Source organism: Callospermophilus lateralis, chromosome 11 (assembly GCF_048772815.1).
Source record: "Callospermophilus lateralis isolate mCalLat2 chromosome 11, mCalLat2.hap1, whole genome shotgun sequence".
Classification (NCBI taxonomy): domain Eukaryota; kingdom Metazoa; phylum Chordata; class Mammalia; order Rodentia; family Sciuridae; genus Callospermophilus; species Callospermophilus lateralis.
Window position 1 is genome coordinate 73,734 of NC_135315.1, and position 9,393 is coordinate 83,126.

The 9,393-nt window shown below is 57.9% G+C and overlaps 1 long non-coding RNA gene and 1 pseudogene across 1 annotated transcript; one reads left to right on the plus strand and one right to left on the minus strand.

The window, feature by feature from the left end:
• Nucleotides 1-2,242: 2,242 nt before the first annotated feature.
• LOC143642264 (regucalcin-like) lies at nucleotides 2,243-5,418 on the plus strand (annotated as a pseudogene).
• Nucleotides 5,419-6,472: 1,054 nt separating this feature from the next.
• LOC143642346 (uncharacterized) lies at nucleotides 6,473-8,864 on the minus strand. Its single transcript, XR_013155640.1, has 3 exons — nucleotides 8,747-8,864; nucleotides 7,895-7,964; nucleotides 6,473-6,654 (listed from the first exon to the last, which is right to left on the minus strand). It is a non-coding gene; the product is annotated as an uncharacterized LOC143642346 (long non-coding RNA).
• Nucleotides 8,865-9,393: the final 529 nt, after the last annotated feature.

Here is a 9,393-nt window from a genome sequence, read left to right on the forward strand (position 1 = left end):
ACCTGCAGATCGCACCCACCCCAGCCTCTGAGCCGGGCCCACCTGGACAGCAGCTCAGCTTAGCAGCCCCTGCTTCCCAGGCTGTAGGTGGGGGGCCTGGAAGGTGGGGGAGGTAGGCACACTGTGCCACCAGAGGAAAAGGGGGACTCCTGGAACCTTGCCAGGGGGGTGCCTCTTCAAGTGACGGGGCACCTGCACGTTCTGTCAACCTCTCGGGTCATGCAGAGTGACACGAGGCACAGAGGAGCCAGGAGGGGCGTGGGCTCGGCCTGCTCCCTCTCTGCATCCCCTTGTCTGCCTGGGTGAGGCTTCATGAGAAGAGGGCTGTCCTTGAGACCACAGAATGTCACACACCCGGGAGCGCCCAGCCTGCATGGTCCAGCAGCCCTCACCTGATGACCAGAATGGGACAGAGAACAGGGCACTCACAGCCCTGTCCTCCTCCCAGGCCATGGCGTCCCCCAGGATCGAGGCTGTCATCCGGGACAGGCACAGGATGGGGGAGTGTCCCATGTGGGAAGAGGAGACCGGGCAGCTGGTGTTTGTGGACATCAACACCAGGACTGTGTGCTGGTGGAACCCACTCTCTGGGGAGGTGCAGACTTAAGTGGAACTGGGGCCTGCAGATGGTGGAACAAAGGAAGTGGGCCTGGGGGGCTGCAGAGGGTGGGACAAAGGAAGTGGGTCTGGGGGGTGGAGACTTTGGGCCAGAGGAAGTGGGCCTGGGGGGCTGCAGAGGGTGGGACAAAGGAAGTGGGACTGGGGGGTGGAGACTTTGGGCCAGAGGAAGTGGGCCTGGGGAGCTGCAGAGGGTGGGACAAAGGAAGTGGGCCTGGGGGGCTGCAGAGGGTCGGACAAAGGAAGTGGGTCTGAGAGGTGGAGACTTTGGGCCAGAGGAAGTGGGCCTGGGACCTGCAGAACATAAGCCTGAGGAAGTATGGGTCCCCTGGAGATCCAGGTGCTCCTGGGAAGGGAGCTGTGAGACCATCCTATGTGCCCAGGGCCCCGTGTCCCCTGAAGTCCTGGGGCTTGTTTAGCTTTGAAGCTGTCCTGCCTGCTTGTGGACCCATGTCCCTCAGGTCCTAGGGCTCGTTGGTACCTTTGCCACAGGTGTCCAGCATCAGTCGTGGCCTGAGGGTTGCAGGGGCCCAGCCGGGGCACCTGCTTCTTCAGCACCTGTCCCCGTGCTCCAGAGCCCCTGAAGTGTGGGCTGTCACACCCTGGGCACAGACCATGGGGTGGGAAGTCCTGATGTATAGCTATAGTTGGAAGGACCAAAGCCGGCCTTGCTGTCATCCAGGTTAAATCCTGGAAACACTGACATCCTCCTGGCTGCTGTGTGGAGCCCACACCTGGCTCTGACCCCGGGTTATGCCACACATGCACCTGTCCTGACTCAGGAGCTAGGGTGGGGGTGACTGTGCATTTTCCAGGCTCATGTGTGTGCATGGACCCACACACCTGGGAGGTACCTGTGTGTCTGTGGGGCTTGCATACCTGTGTGGACTGCTGACCCCTGTGGATTCACACACCTGGGAGGTACCTGTGTGTCTGTGCGGCTTGCACACCTGTGTGGACTGCTGACCCCTGTGGATTCACACACCTGGGAGGTACCTGTGTGTCTGTGGGGCTTGCACACTTGTGTGGCTGATGACCCCTGTGGATTCACACACCTGGGAGGTACCTGTGTGTCTGTGGGGCTTGCACACTTGTGTGGCTGATGACCCCTGTGGACCCACACACCTGGGAGGTACCTGTGTGTCTGAGAGGCTTGCACACCTGTGTGGATGACGACCCCTGTGGATACACACACCTGGGAGGTACCTGTGTGTCTGTGGGGCTTGCACACCTGTGTGGATGATGACCCCTGTGGGTTTTCTGAGGAGCAGAAGCAGCACTCTGGGAGCATCCCCCACTCACCCTCCCCCTCCCCAAGGGCAGGTGCCACTGTCCCCCTTGCAGATCAGGGCTGGCCTCAAGTCTGTGTCTGGGCTCAGGCGCCCTCCTGTGGAGCCTGCCCCAGGCCCAGCGTCCTACCCGAGGGCTCAGGGGCACCCGCGGCTCTCACACTGGCACTGACGTGAGGAGAGGCCAGCGCTCTCCACTCCTGCAGTCCTGGTGGCCCTGCAGGCAGGCTTGGCAGCCTCCAGTCCCATCTGGAGGCCCTGTGGTGGCCATCGTGGGGAGGGGGTGCAGAGAGGTGGTCCACGCAGGCCCAGCAGGACTGGTCCTGTGCTGAGACATGCTCTGTGCCCTGATGGTGCCTCCTGGCGGGAGCCCCGTGGGTGGAGTCTCCTGGAGAAGCAGCAGCCGGGCCACCCTGCTGTCCTCTGTCCTCCCAGGAGACCCTGTTGGCTGTGTGGCTCTGCACCGAGAGGGCAGCTATGTGGTGGCCTCTGGCACCTGCCTTGGCCTCCTGGACTGGGAGAAGGGGCAGGTGGAGTGGGCGGCCTGGCTGGACAGGGACAAGCCCCACAACAGGTTCAACGACGGGAAGGTGGACCCCGCCGGGAGGTTTGTGGCAGGTGGGCTGCTGAAAGAACTGGCCCAGGCCACCTGCAGAGCCTCCCGTCATGGTGGGTGCCAGCTGGGTGGGGACCTCAGGAGCCCTCCCCAGGCTGCTGGCAAGTGGCCCCCGGGGGCCATGTAGGTGCTGGGCAGCCCACAGGTTCCCTCCCTCTCCAAAGCCCATGGCTTCCATGTCATTCTTCCCAGATCCCTGCCCAGAGAGGACCCTGGGAGGGTCGAAGCAGCCAGGGTGGGGCAGTGGCCAGAGGCCATTCACGTGCGGCTGAGGGCCCTGCACCTCTGCCTGAGCAGGACTCTTCCCAGTGGAACATCCCTGGGGTCCCCCCTTCGCCCAGCACAGAGGCTCACTCACAGATGCCGCCTGAGGGCCATCCTGCCTGCTGTCCCCCGACTGAGGGTGACCACAGCTCTCTGCACAGTGGGTCTGTGTGGGGTGGGCAGGACAGGGTGGGGTGCTGACCACTGACCTTCCACTCTCTCCAGGCACCATGCCAGAGGCGTCCGCCCCAGGAGTGTAGGAGCCAGGGCAGGGCTCCCTGTACACACTCTATGCTGACCGCTCCGTGGTCAGACAGCTGGACCAGCTGGGCATCCCCAACGGGCTGGACTGGTCCCTGGACCATCACACTCTCTACCACGTGGACGGCCTGGACTACTCTGTGCGGTCCTATGACTACGACGTGCAGACAGGAGGCCTGGGTAGGGGCCACCGTTGCTAGCCCCCCACGCCCTCCCCAGAGGAAGGCCTCCGTGGCCAGCCCCCACACCCTCCCTGGATGGGCCACCGTGACCAGCCCCCCCCACACCCTCCCTGGGGTAGGAGCCTCCGTGGTCAGCCCTCACACCCTCTATGGGTGGGGCCACCATGGCCAGCCCCCATGCCCTACCTGAGCGGGGCCTCCCTGGCCAGCCCAGCACGCCCTCCCTCAGGTATGGGCCTCTGTGGCCAGCCCCCCATACCCTCACTGGGGTAGGAGCCTCCATGGCCAGCTCCCCACATCCTCCCTGAAGTACGGGCCTCCATGGCCAGCCCCCCATGCCCTTCTCGGGGAGGGCCTTTTATGGCCAGCCCCCCACACCCTCCTGAGTCCCCTCCTGGGGTCCCAGATGCACCATGGGGTCTGTCACTCCCTCACGTTGTTGAGGCCACACTATGTCACCCCCTGGTCTGGGCAGTGAGGGGCCACGCGCCTCTGTCTGTCCTGCCGCAGCAAACCCACGACTGGTGTGCCAGCTGGAGCCAGAGCAAGGCATGCCAGATGGGCTGTTCATGGACACCACGGGGACACTCTGGGTGGCCTGCATTGAAGGAGACAGGGTGATCCGCATGGACGCTGAGACAGGTGTGTGCACAGGGCAGTCGGTCAAGGAGGGGCCATGGGGTGCTCTGTCCCAGGTGTTCAGGGTCCAGGAGTGGGACCACTTGCTTGTCCAGCTACAGGGGGACCTGTGCAGATGGGCAGTGCAGGGAACACAGGGGCTGATGTAGAAAATGACCACAAAGCAGCGGTTGAAAACTACAAGACCTTGTCCTCTCCCACCCTAGAGGGCGGAGGCTGGACCAGGGTCACAGGCTGAGCTCCCTGCACAGGCTCCAGGGGGCTCCTCCTGCCTCTCCAGCTCCTGGGCTCCAGGTGGCCCTGGGCTGGTGGCCCCTCCCTGCAGTCTCTGCCTCCGTCTCCACGGGGCTCCTCCTCTGGGTCTGTGTCCCCTCCTCTGTCTCTTGGGAGGACACGGCCATTGCATGAGGGCCACCTGACCCAGGAGGAGCCCATCTCAGACCCTTCACTAACGACCTCTGCAGAGACCTGTTCCCACACCAGGTCCCACTCACAGGTTCTGGGGTGCAAATGTGGACAGGACCCACCTCTTACCATGGTGTCCAGTTCCCTCCATGAGCTCCAGAGAGGCTCCTCCTGCCTCTCCAGCTCCTGGGCTCCAGGTGGCCCCTCACTCCAGTCTCTGCCTCTGTCTCCACGGGGCTCCTCCTCTGGGTCTGTGTCCCCTCCTCTGTCTCTTGGGAGGACATGGCCATTGCATGAGGGTCCCCTGACCCAGGAGGAGCCCATCTCAGGACCCTTCACTAACAACCTCTGCAGAGACCCTGTTCCCACACCAGGTCCCACTCACAGGTTCTGGGGTGCAAATGTGGACAGGACCAACCTCTTACAATGTGTCCAGCTCCCTCCAGGAGACTGGCCTCTCCAGCTCCTGGGCTTCAGGTGGCCCTGCTGAACCCTGCAGTCCATGAGGAAGGGCAGACTTGGGGATCAAGTGCTGCAGGTGCCAGGGAGAACCAGCCGGCCCAGGGCCCCACTGGGGAGTGGGCACAGTCAGGCCACCTGGGGTCCAGCAGCAGATGGGTGGCTGGGCTTCAGGGATGTACCTGAGCTTTACTCACAGGGACGCGGCTGTGCACCCCGGAGGTGCCAGTGTCCAGGGTGACGTCCTGCTGTTTCGGGGGGGCTGACTACTCCGACCTGTACGTGACCTCTGCAGCGGACAGCCTGAGTCCAGAGCAGCTGTTGCGGGAGCCGCAGGCAGGACACGTCTTCAAGGTCAGTGGGGTGTCCCTGCCAGGGTCAGCTTGGCTCCCGGCCATGTCTGCTCGGCCAGGTGTAACGCATCTTGACCTAGGGGACTGGAGCGGGCTTGGCAGCATCCATGGGGACATCTGTCCACCTGGAAAACAGCCCTCCCTAGGCCCCATGTGCCCTGCTGTACACAGAGACGTTTACGGGAGGTTTAGGAAGCTGGTGTGGCTGGCACTGCCGTGGCTGGTGCTGCCGGGAGACTCAGCTGTGCCCAGGGACTCACCTCCACCCTCTCCTCCCGCAGGTCCTGGGTCTGGGGGTGAGAGGCCTTGCATCCTGCCACTTCTCTGGCTGAGAAACCCCACCGTCCAATGCAGCTTGAGCCAGGCCTCCGTCCCTGGGGTCAGGCCAGGCTCGGCTCTGGCAGGGCACTCCCTGCCTGACCGCTGTTCACAGCTGATAATAAATGTGGCCACCTCAACGTCATCTGTGCAGCTGCTGCCCTGGGATGTGGTCCCCCCCAGGACTGCCCCATGCTATGTCCAGCGTCACCCAGCTTCAGCTTGTAATGCCCCTGTGTGTTCTCCAAGGTCCCCACAGGTCACCTGCATTCCCCAGAGCATGTGGCCACACTGGTGTCTCTGAGGTTGGCCTCTCTGCCTCCACTTGGTGCTGGGTCACTGAGAGCTGGAACCTGAGCATGGGCTGTAGCTATGCTGGACATGCATGAGTCCATCAGCCAGGGATCAAGCCGGACATCAGCTGCCTTCACAGCACTGGGCGCCCAGCGCCTCTACTTCCAAATAGCCCATTTACCCCTGGAAGGCACCTGCACTCCAGCAGTACCCAGTCCCCTGCCCAGCCCCATCACCTGCCCACTGCCTGTGTCTCGATGGCCTGATGTGGATAGGTCCTGCCCATGGAATCCACACTATGAGACCCTCTGTGTCAGCTTCTCTCACTGAGCCCCAGGTCTCAAGGTCCGTCCCACTTGTAGCATGTGTCAGAGCTGAAGTCCTTTTCAGGACTGAGTAATATTCCATCATGTGGATGGACTCGTCCTGTTCCCCATTCCTCCTCAGTGGACAACTGGGTTACTTCTCCTTTCTGACGCTTGTGCATGGTGCTGCTGTGAATGTTCACACACAAGTTTTCATTCCAGCGTCTGTTTCTGGGTCTTCAGGGATGTACCTAGGCTGGAGGTAATGTGAAATGTGAACTCCCTGCATAACCCCAAGAAGCCCCTGCGCACTGTCCCTGCACAGGGGCTCCACGCTGCCCTCCTCAAATGCACATGCTAAGAGTGACGTAGAACATTGAGTCCCCGACTCCAGAGGGCTCAGCACAGAGCTCCTGGAGGTCCCCACAAAGGTGGCCTGCAGCTGCACACGGCTCTGCTTGCCAGCTGCTGAGAGTCTCTGTCCTGGGGTCCCTGTGGTCATGGTGGCAGAGTGCAGCTTGTGCTGTGGGCAGGGGCAGGCAGTGCTGTGAACAGGAAGGCCGTCCTGGGGCTCGAGCCTCCATCCTGGGAGTGAGGCCTGTGTGGAGTTGGTCCTGGCCTAGTGGTCAGTCCTGGAGAGGGGCAGCTGGCCTGGGAAGAGGGAGAGACCTGGTCTCAGGTGCAGCCCCTGATACAGGGTGCTGAGGGGCCAGGCGGGGACCTTAGGGAGGCCAAGCAGGGGCCCAGGAAGTGGGCATCCTCCTGCTGACCACCACTGTCTGCTCAGGGGCTGGGAGTCCAGGAGGCAACTGTGTGGGAGACCAACTTTGACGTGACTGAGTCACACTCCCCCGCTGGGTGCTGAGGTGCTCAGTCACAGAAATGTGGCAGAGCTTTCCCCACCTTCTTGGGTTCGAGGGTCGGTGTCTGGGGCATGGATTTGTCTTGCTACAGCCCATGGGTGGACCTACGCTCACCTGTTCCTTTGTGATATAACCCTTGCCCTGTTTTGGGTAGAATCTTCCATGGAAGTGCCTTGTGGGTCCCCTTCTCTTACTGTGTCCTTGGGTGTGGCCTACCCAGGTGTCAGTCAACCTGCTGACAGTGGACATCATGAAGATAGACTCAGCCCCCTGAAACCTGACCCCTTGCCTCATTTGAATAGCTTCTCCTCAATAAAAGGGGTCAGTGCATGCTCTCTCTCTCTCTCTTCCTGAGGACCCTTAAGGTCAGAGGAGCCGTCACAACGACCCCAAAGAAAAAGGTATTTGTATCTCTTGTGTGGTCATTTTGCACAGCCCAGTCAGCCCAGTTTACCTGGAGTGGCCCCTGAGCCTTTTAGTTGCAAGAAGAGAAACCTGGCACATGATTTTGGAAATTCAAATGGAAATGAAACCCATTAAACACTATTTGTCAAAAAGTGGTGATTTAACAAGCTTTGAAAACTATATTCAGTGAAATGAAAGTATATGCAAACCAAAATTTCCACAAAAATTGACTCATAATCATCCATAACTAAAATTTGAAAAAAAAATTAAAGAGAAACAGAAGAAAATCCATGTAATCTTAGTGATACTGTGTGTTTGGTGTGTGTGTGTGTGTGTGTGTGTGTGTGTGTTCTGGAACTGGGGACCAAATGCAGGGCAGCACACATGGTGGACAACCTCAGCTACATACAACCTCAGCTACAATACTCAGCTACATCCCTAGCCCTTGGTGATGAGTTTTAACACACAATACTAAAAGTAAATTGGCAGAAGAAAATATTGATAGCATGGACTTTATAAAATCAAATTTTTACCAAGTGTGGTGTTGCATGCCAAGAATCCTAATTACTCAAAAGGATGAGGCAGGGGGGCTGGGGATGTGGCTCAAGCGGTAGCACACTCACCTGGCATGCGTGCGGCCCAGGTTCAATCCTCAACACCACATACAAACAAAGATGTTGTGTCCGACGAAAACTAAAAAAATCAATATTAAAAAATTCTCTCTCTCTCTCTCTCTCTCTCTCTCTCTCTCTCTCTCTCTCTCTTTAAAAAAAAGGCTGAGGCAGGGAGATTGCAAATTCAAGGCCAGCCTGGGAGATTTTTAAAGGGATGGGGTATAGCTCAGTGGTAGAGCACCTGCCTGGCATATGTGAGGCCCTGGGTTCAATCCCCAGCATCACATGAAAAAATTAAATTGTATACTCTGTGAAAGACAGAACAAAAAGAAAAGCTACAGACTGAGATAAATTATTTACAACATGCAATACTCTTGTGCAGAAACCTCTTGTGAAGAAGCATACCACATAACTAAGGCAGACAAGGCCATCGAGGAGGTGCAGCTAACTCCCTCTATAATGGGCCCTCTATAATGACTTCCTCCAGAAACACATACAATAGGGACATGCAGAGAACAGTAACTCCACAGTCAGAAACTTGAAAGGCACTCCCCAGCCAGCTGAGCACACTCAGCACTAAAGTGACATTCACCTTGAGGGCTTGAGATGACAGAGCAGCTCTCCACCTCTGTGACCTGCTTGCCCCAGACCCACAGCCCCAGGATAAATATGAGAAAAACATGGAAACTTGAAAGGCACTCCCCAGCCAGCTGAGCACTCAGTACTAAGGTGACATTCACCTTGAGGACTTGAGATGACAGAGCAGCTCTCCACCTCTGTGACTGCTTCCCCCAGACCATGGCCCAAGTCTAGATGTGAGGAAAAACAAGTAAACCCCAAAGTAGAACAATCTACAAATACCTGACAGGTCCTCCCCATGTGCCGAGGTCACTGGAACAAGGAAGTTCAGAGAAACTGTCACCCCAAGAGGAGTCTACAGAGACATGTTGACTGGATGTCATTTGGGGTCCTGGATGGGGTCCTGGAACAGGAAGAGGCAGAACTGAGAATCCAGAGGAAATACAACTTCAGTTATTTATAGCATACTAGTGTTGATTCTTCATGACAAATGGTCTAAGATGTTAAGACATCTGAGATAGTGCACCTAAGTCATCACAAGGGCAAAGTCAGGTTGAGACTTCCTTTGAAATTTCTGTATAAAGATAAAGATACTCAAATAAAACTTTAAACATGACTACATTTCCAGCTGGGTTGTGGCTCCATGGTAGAGAGCTCACCTAGCATGCACAAGGCACAAGGACATGCCAGTCACATGCCTGTCATCCCAGTTACTTGGGAGGCTAAGGCAAGAGGATCATACATTTGAGGCTCACCTGGGCAATACAGCAAGACCATGTCTCAAAATTAAATTTTAAAAAGGGCTAGGGATGTATGTAGCTACGTGCTTGCCAAGCACATACAAGGCCCTGAGGTCAACACCCAGTGTAAACAAAAACTCTCCAGGCCACACAACTGATCATAGACAACCATTGCAGGAATACAACAGG